We start from the raw sequence: 16,764 nt of genomic DNA, 5'->3' as shown, positions 1-16,764 counted from the left end.
ACCTGAGCTGTTTATTTATGTCTCTCATTCCTCTGTCTGATAAAGAAGAGAACTGTTAAAGAGAGTCTTGTGAAATTATTTGGGGCTGGTTCCCAGCACATCAGATTTGTTAATTTATCCTGAAACTGGGGTCTTCAAAATTAATGTTTAACCCTTGCTGGCTACAGTCAGGTGCTGATAAAAGCCCAGACTATTTCAGGCAGAGTTATTTCAGCTGCCTCATTCCAAATTAACTTTGCTGCCTGCAGGACACAGTAATTTGCCATAGAAACTTCCACCCAATTCCATGGAGCAGGTCTTTGTAAAGGCACTTGTTCTGCTGATGGCAACGTGTTCAACCTACAAGACAAACACAGATCTTCTGGATTTGATCTCTGAGGTCTTTCTGACCTTAGAAATTCTGTGATTCTCTGTAGGTTTCCAATTAGCTCCCATCCTTGCCCAGCCTGGTGGATTTGTCATGCTGGGGAAGTGTTTGCTGGTTTGAGGTTCTTGTGAACAGTCAGAAAGGAATCTGGGAAGTGTCTCTGTGGGAAAAGCCCTCATGAGGCTAAAACCTTGATCCCAGTATAAAACCTTGATCCCAGGCTGAAACCTTCAGGCAGCAGCCTGAATGCCCTGGTGTGACTTAACTGCCAGGCTTGGAGATTGACAGTTGGATGGAAGTTGATTAATTATTATAAATATTGGAGTAAAAAAAATCAAGGGAGGTTTTAACCTTTTTTTTTTTTTGAGTGAGTGTTTTTCTGGGGTGTCTCCTGCTGAGAGCTCACTCCAGGAAAAATAAATGTCTTTAATTCATTGAATGAAACCATGAATAGAGCAAGAAGTGTTGCTGCTAAATTTGATATCTGTATTATCTTCCAACAAAAGGGAGAAATTTTGCTCCAGTGGCTTTGGGCTAGATCCTCACACCTGAGGAGGAAAATCTTCTTGTGCCTCAGAAACCATCCCCTTGGGCCAGGCCACTGCCAGAGAAGAGCCCAGAGCTGTGGCTAACACTGCTTTAGTGGTTTTTGGTTAAATTCATGCATTTTTGAGGTGCTCTGTCAAAGTGACAAAGGTTTTTCCAGCACAGAAGGAGCACAGTGAGACTTCAGGAAGATCTTTCTCACTTTGTGTGCCACTGGTGGGAGTGATGTCTGCAGAGAGAAGTGTGGTTCCATGAAAAGCATTTGCTGGAGTTAAAAGTAACTGGATGGGGGCAGTTTAATGCTGCTTCATTGATTAGCACCTAAACCACCCAAAAAAAATCTCATTTATAGATCCATTCATAGCACACAGAGTGTTTATCTGGAGTAGAGACACTCAGCTGACTGGTTTTGGAGCACAGGAGGAAATAAACCTTGCCAGGCTCTTTCCCCAGGCACCCAGTACTCCACTTTCACCATCACAGTGAAAATCCCATTTCTCCCCTCTGCCAAAATTTCTTTTTGGCCATGATAGGCTGAGAAAAGAAAAGGGGCAGTACCAGGAAACACTGCAGAGATCCCAAATTATTCCTATTCTGGACCACTACCTGGACATGGATCTATTGTTTTCCTGAGTGGAGGTGAGAAACGGCCCCACAAATCTGCCTGAAGTTTCAGCCTACAAATATGCCCCAAACATTTTAATATATGTAAAAATATTTTACTTACACTACGCTCACCTCATTTTCCTGTTTCCCCCACAAACTGAACAATTTGGGCTAGGCATGCCTTTCCATCCTGTTTATCCTCTTGGGAATGTTTTTATAGGGAATGTGTTTCTGGAATGGTTGAGCAGGTTCCAGTGGCAGGGGCACTTTCCCTTCCTTCATCTTGCAGTCTGTTTCTTTGAGGGATTCCAGCTCTGCTGCAGAAAAGGGATGAGAGCCTGAGGGGTGATTGATGTCATGGGATGGTGTTTCTGCTGTTTATCCCTATTAAAAAAAGGTAATATCCTTTTTTTTTATGGGACATTACCCACTGAAGTTGCATTTCAAAAGCACTTTTAAAACTGCAAAGCCAACCCTTCGAAAGGGGCAACACCAGTGGGACTTGGGCAATCCTAAAGAGAAGGATAAGGGGAAAAATACTCTCACATGTGCCTGCTCACGCTGGCCCTGAGGTGAAATCCCAATAAACAAGTTACAAACCAGACCAATTCATTTACATGGTTTGTCTGCCTTGGGGAGAGACTCACAGAAAAGAGGAATTACAGAGGGCTGGAATGAGTCACTGCACTGCCTGCAAGGCTGAAGGGAGCTGGGATCACTGGGCCTGTGAAATATTTGCTGCTAAAAGTAGATAATAGGAATATAAATATCTAAGCATCAATTTAAATGTAAACATAAATATGAAATAAGCATAAATATAGATATATTTCTTATAAATAAAACATAGAAATAGAAATATCCTATAAATTCAAAGCTGTACCAGGAGAAGAACATCCACGGTCACCTCATCAATCCTCCATGGAGCAATACATGAATTTTAATGCCCATTTCTGAAAAGTTTGGGGAGAGGAGAAAGAAAATCCTAATCCATGGAGAGCAGGGGTTGCCCTGAGGTCAGGTTTCTTCCTCGTGACTGGTTTTGGTGGCACTTCAGACACCCTAAAGCCAGCTCAGGGATGCTGTTCATGCCATCCTGCTGTCCCAGCAATGCCCTTGTGACCTGTAAGGTCTGACAGTGAAAAGAAACCCAGAAAAAATGTGGAATAGACACTAAGGATACAGCTACTGCAGTGGTGGAATAGGTTTGAGATCCTTCTCTGGTATTGAGGCCTGCTGCAATGGCCCATTTCTATTTTATTAAACTTTGGCTTTCCAAAATGTTTCCATCCAAAATGTCCATCAGGAATGACCCTTGCCACCTTCTTCCATGAGACACTCCCAGAAATTCTTTGGGAATGTGCCATTTATCCTCAGCACAAGGCACACCAAGGAGTATTGTAGCAATATCACTACAGGACTGATCAGTTTGAGTGTCTGGAAATGTTCCCTGGCACTTTTTGGACGTAATTTCAATTATTCACAGGACTGTCTACGTGGTTAAATCCAATCTGCAGACCTGGTGTTATGGTAGCAGGGTCACAGGGCAATGCACCATTGTCTCTGTGGTCCTTCATGGAGCCACAGAATGGTTTGGGATGGAAAAGACCTTAAAGATCATCTCATTACACCCCTTCCATGGCAGGGACACCTTCCACCATCCCAGGCTGCTCCAAGCCCTGTCCAGCCTGGCCTTGGGCACTTCCCGGGATCCAGGGGCAGCCACAGCTTCTCTGGGCACCTGTGCCAGGGCCTTACACTCTCACAGGGAAGAACTTCTTCCAAATATCTCATCTAAACCTGACCTCCTCAAATTAAAGCAATTTCCCCTCGTAAATGTGACAAAAGTCCAGAAAACTATCCTTGGACAAAAAGAGAGTTTTTGCCACAGTAGCAGAAAATGTTTTGGAGGAGGAGCTGTAGCACCTGAGTGAAAACCCTTGATTCTCTGTTTTTTTCTGTTTATTTCTGATCTGTTTAATCCAGGGATGCAGCAGAGCTTCCAGACCAGAGATCACCCAGGGTTCTTGGAGGGAGGGCAGAAATGCAGCCCCTCCTTTTCCACAGAGGAAGACAGGCTGGTGCAGAGATGTGGAAAAAGCTCATCTGAACCACATCCAAACCTGCTCCTCCTGCTGTGTCTCCATCATGGCAAAGCCCAGAGAAAAAGAGGGATTCAGAGAATTAAGGAGTGATTTGTGCTGGAAGGGATCTTAGGGATCATTCCTGAAGTTAGGAACAGTTGCTTGAGGTATCATTCACAGGAAAGAAAAAGAAAGATTTTTCTTCATGCTGTGGAAATGAGGAATGGGAGAAGGACAATGAGTTAATATTCTTTTATCTCTCTTTCAAGTGCCTCCAACAGCTGTCAGGCCCTCCTCCCTCCTCCTTTTGGGCTCCCTGCCAGTGCACTGCACCTCTTGAGCAAGGAGAGAGCAGCTCCTCTGCATATTAATGTCTTACAGCTCCTACAGGGGCCAGGCTGGGCGAGGACACCTCTCACAGACTGCTTTTAATTCCTAGCATGCAGAAAGGGCAACGTGCTGTGCAACCCTCTGGGACACTGTCATTATCACCCCTAATAATGAAGGGATGGGGCTATTTTTGGGCTAAGAACGATTTATTGCTCAGATAAACATCAGTCTCAGAGGCTGTGAGATTTTAGAGGAGCAAGCAGTTGGCCATAGCTCAGAGTAGTCATAAGTTCTTTGTTATAAGGCAGTGTAGAACTTTCTAACCCATCAGAGAGTTGTCACAGGGTTTCTTTTGCTTTTCTGACCTATCACCTTTACTTCTCCTGCCCTGTGGATATTTTTATCCAGGGGGCTTTTGTCTCACGTGAACAAGTATATTTCTATTATAACTTCTAAACTGTTATCTCTTTCTATTCAACGTCAGCCCTACATTATAAACCCTACACCATCTTATCAATACAGTTTTTTACTTAAAGCATATTCCTACTTACAGCTACAGAAACATAAGTTTATGATTTTTCTGCTTAACATCTGTGTATTGTATTTTTACATCAATCCCAGCTTCTCCCAAGGCTGCAGATCAAATGCTTTCATGTCTGTGGAAGTTTCTATTTTTTTTATTCCCACAGGACACCCCATGGTGCATCCCCTCTGCACAAAGGCTCCAACACAGCCTGCAGTAAAGTGCAAAGCTGCAGCACACACTGCACACACCAAGAGGTTTGCTGCTTCTACCTGACAAGAAAATCCTGCAGGTGCCCTGTCTGCAGTTGGAAAATGGCCCATGAGGGCAATGAAGGCACCTGGTCCTTACCTGTGTCTCACCTGTCACAGCTGCATCACCTGAGCTGGCACTGCAGGAGCTCAGGTCATGGTGTTTGGTAAATAAATACTGTTGGTAAAAGGCAAAGATTGTCTGAGGTTGTATTCTGAATCAGAGGGAGCTCTAGGGACCCCATGCTTGTTCCCATCTCTTGGGGTTTAGCTCCTTCTCTGATTCCAGTTGAGGAGCTCATTCTGGAAAAGCCGTGGGCAATTTGGCTGTGCAGTCTGTCCTTGTGCTAAATAGGATTAAGCTGAACTCACCCAGTAAGCAAATCCTCTTCTGTACAAGAGAATTTCATTTTAGGGTAGAACAGAATTATTCTGTCCCGAGCACACACACGGAAGATTGTGCAGTGATTTGTGTGCATCCCAAAGTCCCACCTGACCATCCTAGACATGGATTCCTGGAATGGTTTGGGTTGGAAAGGACCTTAAGGGTCACTCAGTTCCAACCCTCTGCGCATGGACAGGGTTGGAATTAGGTGGTCTTTAAGGTATTTTCTAACCCAAACCATTCTGTGACTCTATGAAAAACCACGGTGACATTGATACATTGACCTGTGACCCTGCTAACATAAAATCAGGTTTGCAGGTTGGATTTTAACCCCCTAGACAGCCCTGTGAACAATTGAAATTATGTCCACAAAGTGCCAGGGAACATTTCCAGACACTCAGTTGATCACCCATATAGTGAAATTATTATAACCCCGCTTGGTGTTTCTTGTATTTGTTTTTCTGCTGCTACTGCTGCCTGCATAAAAATGTGGTTACAGAAGTAAAATAAATGAGCCTGATCACACCCCTGATCAGCTTGAGAAATTTCTCTCACAGTTACACCCATTAAAACAAAGCTATTTTAGGACAAGAAAAATTCAGAAGGAATGAGTTTGAGAGGCTCATGAGGCTTTGCAAATCCAGTGCAAAACTTAAGGCATTTAGGCAGCAGTGGCAATACTCTTACATGGTATGGACCAGGCATCTTTTTCCTTTAATTTTCTTTAATTTCTTTAATTTAATGCTGGAAGCTTTCCAAATGGCTTATCATTGATGATTTTAAATCAAAACCAGACAGTTCACAGAGGTCAGCTGCAGGGGTGGCACTAACTGGCTGAACTTGGCAATGATGGCACTGGCAGCTCAAAAGAACGTTTTTCCAAGTAGAATCTTCAAAGCTGTCAGCAGATTCCCCACTCTTGGTTTTGATCCAGGAATGGTCACAACGGGGAAGCTTGTCACAAAATATTAACCCCAGGCCTGTCTGGATGGAGAGGTGACAACAGGCAGAGAGATCTCCCTGGTGTGACCCACACAAGGAGATGTGGAGATCTCCATCCAAGACCAAATTCCTCCTCTCCAACACACTGTGTTAACAGAAAACTCCCCATCCCTGGAAGAGCCCAAGGCCAGGAAGGGTTGGAGCGACCCGGGATAGTGTGAGGTGTCCCTGCCTGTGGCAAGGGGTGGAGTGGATGGTTTTTAAGATCCTTTCCAACCCAAAACATTCTGGTATTCTGGGATTCTCAGAATGAGTCTGTGTGGCCAATGTCTTATTTAGCAGATTTTGATCAGTCTTTGTGGTGCTGCAAATTCCTCCTTGGGCATTTTGTCTCGGCTGCACCCCTAATTCCAGCTCTCATCTTGCTCAATTAGCACAAGTCATTCTCTGGAAGTTAATTCTGTGATTCTGTGGCAGGATTTCTTGCAGCAGAGGTCCTCGTCTGCTTGTCAAGCTCTCCTTTCTCTGCTTTAATTCACCTTCTAGGCAGACAAAACAAAAAAAAATCACAATTGAATGCTTTTATTTGAACAAAACTTACCAATTTAGCCCACTTCAGTGAATGAAAAAGGATGGCTTTGCCTGTCTCTGTGTGCTGACATCATCCCAGTGTCCATGGATCAGAAGGCTTCATTATTAAAAGATGTAAATGAATTAATAAGGAAGCCTTCATATGCACCTTTGTGACTGTTCCAGGGGTATGAGTGCTGTGTTTCTCAGAGTAAACCAGGTGTGGCACAGAGCTCAGGAAAATTGAAAACACATACACAAAACCAAACCTCCCCTATGAAAAGCTGCCTGATATGTTTTCACATGAGGTCGTGTTAACCAAGCTGCCATGACTCAGACAAATGGTCTCATTTGCTCAGATTTTGCACAGAAAGCAATACACAACAATTCTAGCCTGGGCAGAAATGGCAGAAATGATGGTGTCTGGAAGAGGACAAATCAAAACAGCTTTTTGCCTCAAACACAGACCCACTCATGGTTATTTTGTGGGTGAATGGAAATCTGTGAATGCCTCTTCAACGTCCTTGTTTCTCTGTTGTTTCTCTGTGGTTTTTGCTTGGCATTTCCCAAATATCAGGCATTCCCCAAAGATGCTGTGAGGAGATATCCTGTTATAATTGCAGCAAGACAACAAGGTCAGGGGGATAAGTGAGAACAGGGACAAATAGAGGTGAAATGTGTTTGGCCTTTTTAAACTTTGGTTGCAAGTTTGCTTTGTACTTGGAATGTCTTTGTAATTCTTTTTTACTTTGGATTTCAAGCTTAGCTCTACCAGCAGCTGTGAGTCAGGCACTCCTTCCTACCACTGGCTTGAGCCTTTAACAGCACTCCTTGAATTTCTGCATGGTCTAGAAGCTGCTCTAAATCCCACCAGTGGCTGGGAAACGAAATCTCAATTGCCTGACTTTCAGTTGGATTTTGTGGGGGGAGTGTTTGTGAAAACTCTTCTGGAAGCCAGTATGGAAAATGTGACTTTTTCTTCCAGTGTCAGAAAGTTTATCTGTAAGGACACAAGCTGTCCTAATTTCTCTTAGGGACAGAGAAAATGAGTCTTTCACCTTTCTATTTAGGGCACTGGTGAGGTTGTTCAGTCAGCTTCTTCCTCAGCAAGACCACCTTTCCCCACCATTACTTCCCTCTTTGACATCCTACAATGTGGATGCTGCAGTCTGGTCAGAAACAGAGTCAGATAAACTTTCCCAGATATTATTTTGAGAAGCTTTAAGAAAGTGTAGAGAAAAAATGAAAACAATTCTTAATCTTTACAACTAGTGTTTTAAACGTGTTGTTTTCTTGTAAGATGTTTACAAGAAGGGTGTTATTCCTAATTAACCAATAGCGTGAAGAGTGTTAATTAAGGACCAGTCAGGTCCAGCTTTATTGTAATTGTCTATAAAAAAATGTGTAGTGTCTAATAAACTTTACATTTACCTTCTGACTTTATTCTGTCACTTTATTCACCCTTCCTCAGTACAACAGCGACACTCCAACTCCTTGGACAACTTACAGCTACTGTGATGTATTTTTGGAGCCCAAAGCAAATTTGGAGAAGCATCGTCAGCACAAACACAGGCTGCTGTGAGGAGAAGGAGCAGCAGGGGAAAGCAAAAGAGGATTCTGGCCATTTTTAAAATTCAAAGACATTGAGGTGGATGACCCTTTTGCATACCGTGTTCCTAGATGGTATGAGGAACTGAGCCAGGACAAAAACTCCCAGCAGCAAACCCATCTTCTTGCATGAAGTTCTGGGTGTTTTGATGACTGATGTTTGCAAGGTCACCCTGTCTGGGAGCAGCCCTTTCCCTCCCCCTCGTGCCGTCTCTCGCAGTCGTGGGCAGTGACATAACGTGCAAAAGTGTTTACATCCTCCTGGAGAGCAAGAAACTGGGAATAAAACATGGGAAAAATGTAATTCCAGCTCAGTCACTGAAGAGCTTTGATAAAAATAAGCAAAGACATCAGATAAATACATTCCTAAGTTACCAGGGAGGGATGAAGCGCTCTGAAAACCACATTGGGTAATGGAATGATATAATCCCCCATGATATCCAGTAGTTGTTCATTCCATTGCTGTCAGTTGCCTTTTTCAGACATTTAGAAAATGCAGGGAAACCGTGTTGAACGTTCCTGAAGGAGCTGAAAATAGGCTCTTCATGTGCAGGAAGAGGGAGGCAGTGGAGAAGGTGGAGGAAAGCAGGAGCTGCATCCTGAAGGCCACAGACCTTGGCTCCATCTTCAGCTACAGCCTCGTTTCTCCCACAGCGGCAGCTTTATCCAGAGTGTTTTTTTCTGTCTGGGATCTTGGAAGCCATAGCGTTGCCCTTGGACTGTAGTGCCTTGCCCAAAACTGTCCCAGACAATCAATTAAAATTTAGCTCAATAGATTTTGTAGCCAAAGGAAAAAAAAAAAAAAGGCTCCGTGTTTTGTAGTACTTACAGTCAAAAAAAATTATGCAACAGTGGGTGGATTGTCCTGGCCAGGCATCAGACATTGCCACTGCTGGTCTCCAGCTGAGACTGCCCCAAGGAATCCTTTATTCAAGGAAAGAAATGGGCACTTTGGGTGAGGTTTTCCAGTGCCCAAAAACAGGCTTGGAGAGTTGTGGCAGATGCTGTGGGCCTTGAAAAGAGAGTTTAGATGGGATATCATGAAGAAATTCTTCCCTGTGAGGGTGGGGAGGCCTTGGCACAGAGAAGCTGTGGCTGCCCCTGGATCCCTGGAAGTGTCCAAGGCCAGGCTTGGAGCAACCTGGGACAGTGGAAGGTGTCCTTGCCCATGAAAGGGGTGGAATGAGAGAACGTTGAGGTCCATTCCAACCCAAGCCATTCTGTGATTCCATGGTATTGACCAAGTCTCCCATGGTTATAAAGAGATTCGCTGTAAAAATGCAACCCAGGAAAGGAAAACATGATTTCATCTTGAACAGATTCATGGCAAAGTTGAAAATTGAGCCTGAGAAGTTTTTCTGAACTGGTTGCACGGATGCTGAGCTGTTTTTTGTAGCCACAAAATAAACCTGTGGAAAAATGCCTCGATGTAATCACACATTGGAGAGACACAGAGTCAGCAGAGAGCAACACACATCTCTTGTCACACGTGCAGCAGGATAAATGGAATAAGCAAAGGTCTGATCTGTTATTGCTCCCATCTGGAGGGTAAACCTGACATTTCTATCTGCCAATAGCAATTTATTGTGAAGCAGAGCTGCAGGGAAGGTTTCCTCACGCTAAATCAACGAGTAGAAGAAATGAACCTTGTGTTACAACCAAATAAGAAGCTTAATCACAGCCTACATGTCTGGCTGCATAAATAATTCAAATACATACAGCTGCAATTTCAATATATTAAACCCCAACCTCCCAAACAGCCCTGTGAAAAACAAAAATTAATATTCCATTAGTAAAGAAACGGAATAAATTGAAGTTCAGATTTGTTCTCATTTTGTCTTTGGGGAAGAAAGAATTTTTTACAACCCACAAGGAAAAGAACTGTATTAATGATCATCTGGGGGTTATTCTATCCCAGTAAATCTCTCTTTGCTGGAGCCACAGTCAAATTCTCTCTGTTGAACCCAGAGTGCCCCAAAAAATTCTTCCTCTCACTGAGCCAAGGTTATGAGTTTTAGGTGTATTGTTGGAGGTAGAAAATGTTTTCGCTACTTTTTTAAAAGCTCTGAATTTATGTTTTCCTTACCATTCACTAAGTGCTAATGTAGCAAAGATAATTATGTTCTTAACAACAGCAGTGTCCTTTTGGTGACAAGTATCTTTTAATCCTGTAATTTTTAAAGTTTCCATAAGCATTGCTCACAAAAAAAAATTCTTATTATAAGAATTTGAAGTGAAATGGGTTTGTGCAACATCTTCTTTATCACACCTTTTTTACTGGTGTTGTTTCCCATGATACACATTTTTCTTCACAAGAACTTGTTAGCAATTTCTGTATTCACTAACCTGTCAGGAACCAGAGCAGCTGTGTCTCAGAAGGCCAAAGACAGCTGTGGATGCTGGTGGTCCATCCATTCCTTGGATGTCCAGTGTTGGAACCCTGGCTGAGGACAGTTGATCCTTCAAAGGCCCTGTAGAGAGAGAGATGGGCTCCATTTTTATTTTGTCAGAGTGCAGTGCTGCAGAATTCAGGGTTTGTGAGACTGTTATAGAATAAGATAGATAAGACAGGTAAGAACTAATAAACATCTGAGTCTAAACACGAAATATCGTCTCAAGTGCTTTCAATCCCAACCCTGACAGAAGCAGAAAAGAAGATAAAGAACTGACAGTCCAAGTTCTGCTTGGCAGCACCTCTGTTGTCATCACCTTAGACCTTTGCAGAGCAGTTCACACCCATCAAGAGTCCCTAAATCCCTCCTTTATGGTTTCCATGCAATGCATTCAGCAGGGGGAGGACTTGGTGTGATGCACATTTTGCACCTCTCAAACAGAAAAATTGGGAATTTCAGTGTCTTTGTCTTTTAGTTTCCAAAGTCTCAAATCAGACAACTCGGGGTTATTTAAATATATTTAAATTGAGTATAAATTTATCTGCTGCACCTGCACAGATGAATTTCCCCCTAAACTGAATTAACTACATTGACAAGAACTCCCTGGAAATGAGTTCCAGTGAGTGGCTCTGACATTAATAGCTGCTTAACAGACACCTAAAACCAGGTGAGAGGATTTTCCTCCAGAAAGCCAATACTAAAATAACAAATATGTAAAAATTAATTAACAATTCTTGTTGTGTTTACAAGGTTTACAACAGTTTTTCACACCCTGTCCCACCCAGCAGAGGGAAACCAGTGTTGCTCTATGTGCAATGAAATGTAGTTTTTCAGCTTCTCTCTGTAGAGACACATTATTTTTCTGAACAAAAACATTGGGTGGAAGGTTTATCCACATTCTAGGGCTGAATTCTGGCTGTGGGATCTATTTCTGATGTGAGGAATTTGTGCTCACCCAGTTAAGATTGGGTGAAGAAAGCAAACCTATCCAACTGAAGTGCTCACACCTGGAGAAGGTCAGAACAACTTTAAATCAGGGTTCAGAATTAACAGGAATTCAGAATAAAAGAAATTTTCATTGTTCACATCACCAAGCTGTGCTGTGTTAGTTTCAAGGGGTTTTTTTGTTTTTTGTTTTTGTTTTTGTTTTTGTTTTTGTTTTTGTTTTTGTTTTTGTTTTTGTTTTTGTTTTTTGTTTTTTTTTTTTTTTGTTGTTTTTTTGTTCCTGAAATGTAAAAGCTTTGGTAGTGAGCTTCTGCATCCAGATGACAACAATGAGCACTCTCATTTATCTTCATTGCTGAAGGCTTCAAGCCTGTGTGTCAGCCTGCACTTCTGCAGCACCTTGCCAGCCCTTGGCTCCTCGAGGACTTGTTTTCCTCCTGACAAGAGATGTGTTCCAGCTGTGTGTGTGGGACCCCATCTCAAAAGCTCCCTGGAAATTTCTTTCTTGCTGGAGCAATTTCTGCTTTAAACTTTGCCTTAATGACACCTAAAATGCTTTTTCCTTGTGAACAGACCATAGCACTTGATGTTGAATCTGAAGAATTTCACTCTTGTTCAAGGCTTGGGCATCTTCCAGAGCTGGCATATTACTATGGATGTGAGCAGCTCTCCAAAGAACATTGCATTAATTTACATTTTGCACTGTAATTAGATTGGATTTGAATGATGAGAGTTGCTGAGTTCTATACATAGTTTTTTGATGTTAGCAAAGGTGCTCATTGACTCTTGCTGCTCCTGAGCTCCACAGAACAACCCTTGTGTTTCTCACCTGCCATGAGAATGATGTGTATTATAACTACAGAGAAGTAAATCATTGTGTTCATAGAAAAAATGAACTGATGCAGTTGGATATTAAATCCTAGAATGGTTTGGGTTGGAAGGGGCTTAAAAACCACCTTGATCTATCCTGCTGTCATGGGCAGGGACACCTTCCACTAGAGCAGGTTGTCCAAAGCAAGGACTCAGTCTTGATCTGAATTGTTGCCCTCACTTTATTTAGTTGCCCTGAGTCCTTTTTTGCAAGTCCTTTTGACTTTACCTCTTCTCTTCTCTTCTCTCCTCTTCACTTCTCCTCCCTTCTCTTCTCTTCCCTTCTCTTCTCTTCTCTTCTCTCCTCTTCACTTCTCCTCCCTTCTCTTCTCTTCCCTTCTCTTCTCTTCTCTTCTCTCCTCTTCACTTCTCCTCCCTTCTCTTCTCTTCCCTTCTCTTCTCTTCTCTTCTCTCCTCTTCACTTCTCCTCCCTTCTCTTCTCTTCCCTTCTCTTCTCTTCTCTTCTCTCCTCTTCACTTCTCCTCCCTTCTCTTCTCTTCCCTTCTCTTCTCTTCTCTTCTCTCCTCTTCACTTCTCCTCCCTTCTCTTCTCTTCCCTTCTCTTCTCTTCTCTTCTCTCCTCTTCACTTCTCCTCCCTTCTCTTCTCTTCCCTTCTCTTCTCTTCTCTTCTCTTCTCTTCTCTTCCCTTCCCTTCCCTTCCCCAGCAGCCAAAAAAATACAATCACTTGTTCACACAAGCCCTAATCACTGATCCAGCTGATGAATTCCAAATTTTTCCTTGGAGATGGGAGAGCTTTTGAGAGCCCAGTATTGAGTTGTACTCTATAATTTTGATTCCAAGCTTTATCCTTGCCCAGTTCTGGCCAAAATTACAGTAATTGTCTCAGAAACTGAAGGTTCCTGGCCAGTAATGGAAGCAGGGGAGGATAAAACCATCCAGTCTTCTCCAGGTCAGGAAATTTGCAATGAGATCCTTGGAAATGTGACCATCACCAACTGGGAAAGGGCTGAGTTCAGACCCAGCCAAGAGGGACCTTCTCCCATCATGGACCAACATGTTTGGAATTTTCTCAAAAGCCAGAGAATTTCTGAAGCCTCCTGTTTAGACTCCTACCTGTGAACTAAACAGGACACGAGGAGAGCTGGAATTTAGTGGCCAGCTAGATCACACTTGATGGGAAACACTTGATGGGATGGAATGAAAACCTGCATGCATTCCCCCAAAAAATCACATTACACACATAAATCTATTCCACGTAATAAATTCCTTCATCACTGCCAACTGAGGTCATATTTCTACCAGATCCCCATATTTTTTTTAGCTGTGAGCAGAGAGGACACAATGAAATATTATGGATTTTAATGGCTTTATGCCAAAGAGCTCGGGATTAAGTGGCTGATAAGGAGCAGCCATTGAATTAGGTATCCCAGAGCAATAAAACTGTAAGAGCTGGGGGAGGCAGATTCTTGGCAGCAGTGCCCAACTCAGTGTTGGGCCTTGCTGCTGGTATTTTACTTCCTTTGTAAAATAAGTTTCACAAGTGGATTCAGGTAAAAAAAATGGTGATTGAGTGCTTTGTCTCACTTTTCAGGAGACAAAGACAAATTTGCAGCTGTTGGTTCAACCCTAGTTTATTTCACATCAAATACTGGCATCCCCGTGCTTTAAAAGCCACTTCCTTGATTTGGAGCTGTTATTAAGTGACAGAACTCCTGTTTGTCACCCAGGACAAATTATCAAGGTATTGAAGTTCTGAGTTTAATTAATTGCCCGATCCCTGGAAATGTTGGGTGGGGCTTGGAGCAACTTGGTCTGTGGCAGGTGTCTGTCCTAGACTGCAAGGCAATATATATTCTATTTGCCATCTGTCGGAGGTGGGGCAGTTATCTTCTGCTAATTGGGAAGTTTTTTTTATCTCTTCCACCAACCAATCCTCCCTCTGGGGAGACATCTGCTGTAAATGGGCTATTGAGTGTCCCTGCATGACTGATCAAATTCCAGCATCCCGCGGGGAGATGCTCCTCCCAGGGGAGGAGCCAAGCATTCCTACCTGGATAGAATCTCAGTTTTTGGGACACCAGAACAGCCTTTCCACTGGATTCCCAGAGGAACAGCTGCCTTTTCCACTGGATCTTCAGAGGAAGACTCCACCCTTCTACAGGATCCCTGCTCCAGCAGAACCACACCTGACACTCCAGGAGGGCTGCAGCCACAATTCCAACTGGACTGTGACCAACACCCTGACCAACAGAGTGTCAGGTTGTATTCTGACTCCGTCAGTGTTTTGTATTATTGCATGCATTTTACTTTTTAATTTTTTTTTCATTTGCTAATAAACTGTATTTCTGACTTGGAGTCCCTCACTGGTTTTGCTTTCAAACTAGAACAGTGTCCCTGGCCATTGCAGGGGGTGGAACAAAATGAGCTTTGGGGTCTCTTCCAACCCAAACCATTCTGTGATTTTATGATTCCTCTTAGTATTTGGACAACAAAATGTGCTTTATATGTTCCTGTCTTCCCCAACAAGCACATCAAATCACAGGTTTACAAGCCAAATGTTTTCCTTTCTTTTTCCTCCCTCTATCTCAGTCGTTGTACAATAATTATGTAGATTTGCTCTGCAAACCAAGGGCAGGGGTGATTGATGTTGGCTGCTTTCAGCATTCCAAGTTACTTCCTGTACCCTTAGGCTGTGTGTGGGGAGGATTCAAGGTGTTGATCTAGACTGGCAGGAGTGGAGATGTTTCCAAGAGGAGAGGTTTAATCAGTATTGATGGGTGGGGATGGACTCTAGGAGAGGTTTACATCCATAAAAAGGGATCTGTTGCCACGTACAGGAAACTTCTGCCTCTCTGGTCTTTGGATGCAAGGCCAGTTTAGTTATGAGCTTCCCACACCTGGACCAGTGCCTGACAGGAGCTGGTGGAGTCCCCACACCTGGAGGTGTCCAGGGAGGGACTGGAGGTGGCACTCAGTGCTCTGGGCTGGTGACAAGATGGGGATCAGTCACAGGCTGGACTCAGGGGTCTTGGAGGGCTTTCCCAACCTCAGTGATCCTGTGATTCTGTGACCTGGGAAAAGGCTATTTTAGATGACATTGCCACTCACCTGCCTTTGTTCTTGTGTGGCAATACAGGGATAAAGTGTTTCTAAAATCATGGGATATTCAGGGGAGTTGGAAAAAGGTTGGGCCTGGTAGGCCCTGGGAAAATGTTAGGTCTTGCTGGATCATGTGAAACTGCACCTGTAAAATCATTTAATGACTATGATAAATATGATTGTTAAATGTGATGATTGTTTGGTAATTGGATATAATTATTGTTTAATTGTAACAAGAATCATGAGAAACTATGTTTGGGAGGTTTGATGGAAATTACAAAAATCCATGCTTGGATGAAACCAATATACACAATAGAACAATACAAGTTTAATAATGAATATGTAGTTATATAATGATAGGGGTATAAAAAGGTGTTCACCCCAAACCCATGGCAGAATCAGATTTGGGTCTGTGCCCCTGACACCCAGAGCTCTTCAATAAAAGCACCTGCATATAATCATTCTGTGATTATGTGTTTCTGAACGCTAACGAGTGCATGAGGGGTTCTACAGTAGGAATGATTGCCCTGTGAGCACTGTCAGTGTCAGAAGAGGTTTCTAGGCTTTCAGAAAGTGCAGTGTTACAGCTGTGACACCAAGCCTAGGCTCTGTGTGCCACATGTCCTTGGGATCCTCGGACAACCCAGCATTTCTCTGGGCTGAGGACAGCCAAATCACCTCTGTGGATTGTACTGAGTCACAGTTCATGTATATCCCCACTGGGAGGGTGTAGATACAACCAACTGCATGTGGAATGAAGATGATTTAACCACTAGGACTGATCCACTACATGGGAAATTGCTTTAATGTCATGGAGATCACAAAATTCCTCATCCTGGTATTTTGCCACGGAAACCACAGGGGATCAAAGGAAGAGGTTGTCATTTGCCATCTTTAAACATGATTCTTTCTAATAGAGAAAGATGCTTTTGCAGTCATGAAAACTGAACTTACACAGAGAAGCCCTAAAAGGCAAGCTCAAAACCTTCCAGAAATTGTGATTGCATGTTCCATCGAATTCAGAATAATGGTGTGTGCCTAAGAAAAGCCATGCCTTGCTCTTTGCCAGCCAGGAAGGACACAGAGGGGACCAGAGAGGGTTGGGCTGATTTTTTTTTTTTCCAGACTTCTCAGATGACCTTCAGCAAACCCACTTACATTAATTTCTGAGCAGTGATTGGAGTTCCTCATGTGGAAGATGTTTTTTGGTGGAATGGGATTATCCTCAACTCTACAGACACAGAATAAATGTAATTGGCTGGTTTTCCCTTTCCCCAGCCCTCACA

The sequence above is a fragment of the Onychostruthus taczanowskii genome, unplaced genomic scaffold (assembly GCF_017590055.1).
Source record: "Onychostruthus taczanowskii isolate IOZ18803 unplaced genomic scaffold, ASM1759005v1 scaffold3, whole genome shotgun sequence".
Lineage (NCBI taxonomy): Eukaryota > Metazoa > Chordata > Aves > Passeriformes > Passeridae > Onychostruthus > Onychostruthus taczanowskii.
The sequence above is the reverse complement of the archived record's forward strand: the minus strand, read 5'-3'. Positions refer to the sequence as shown.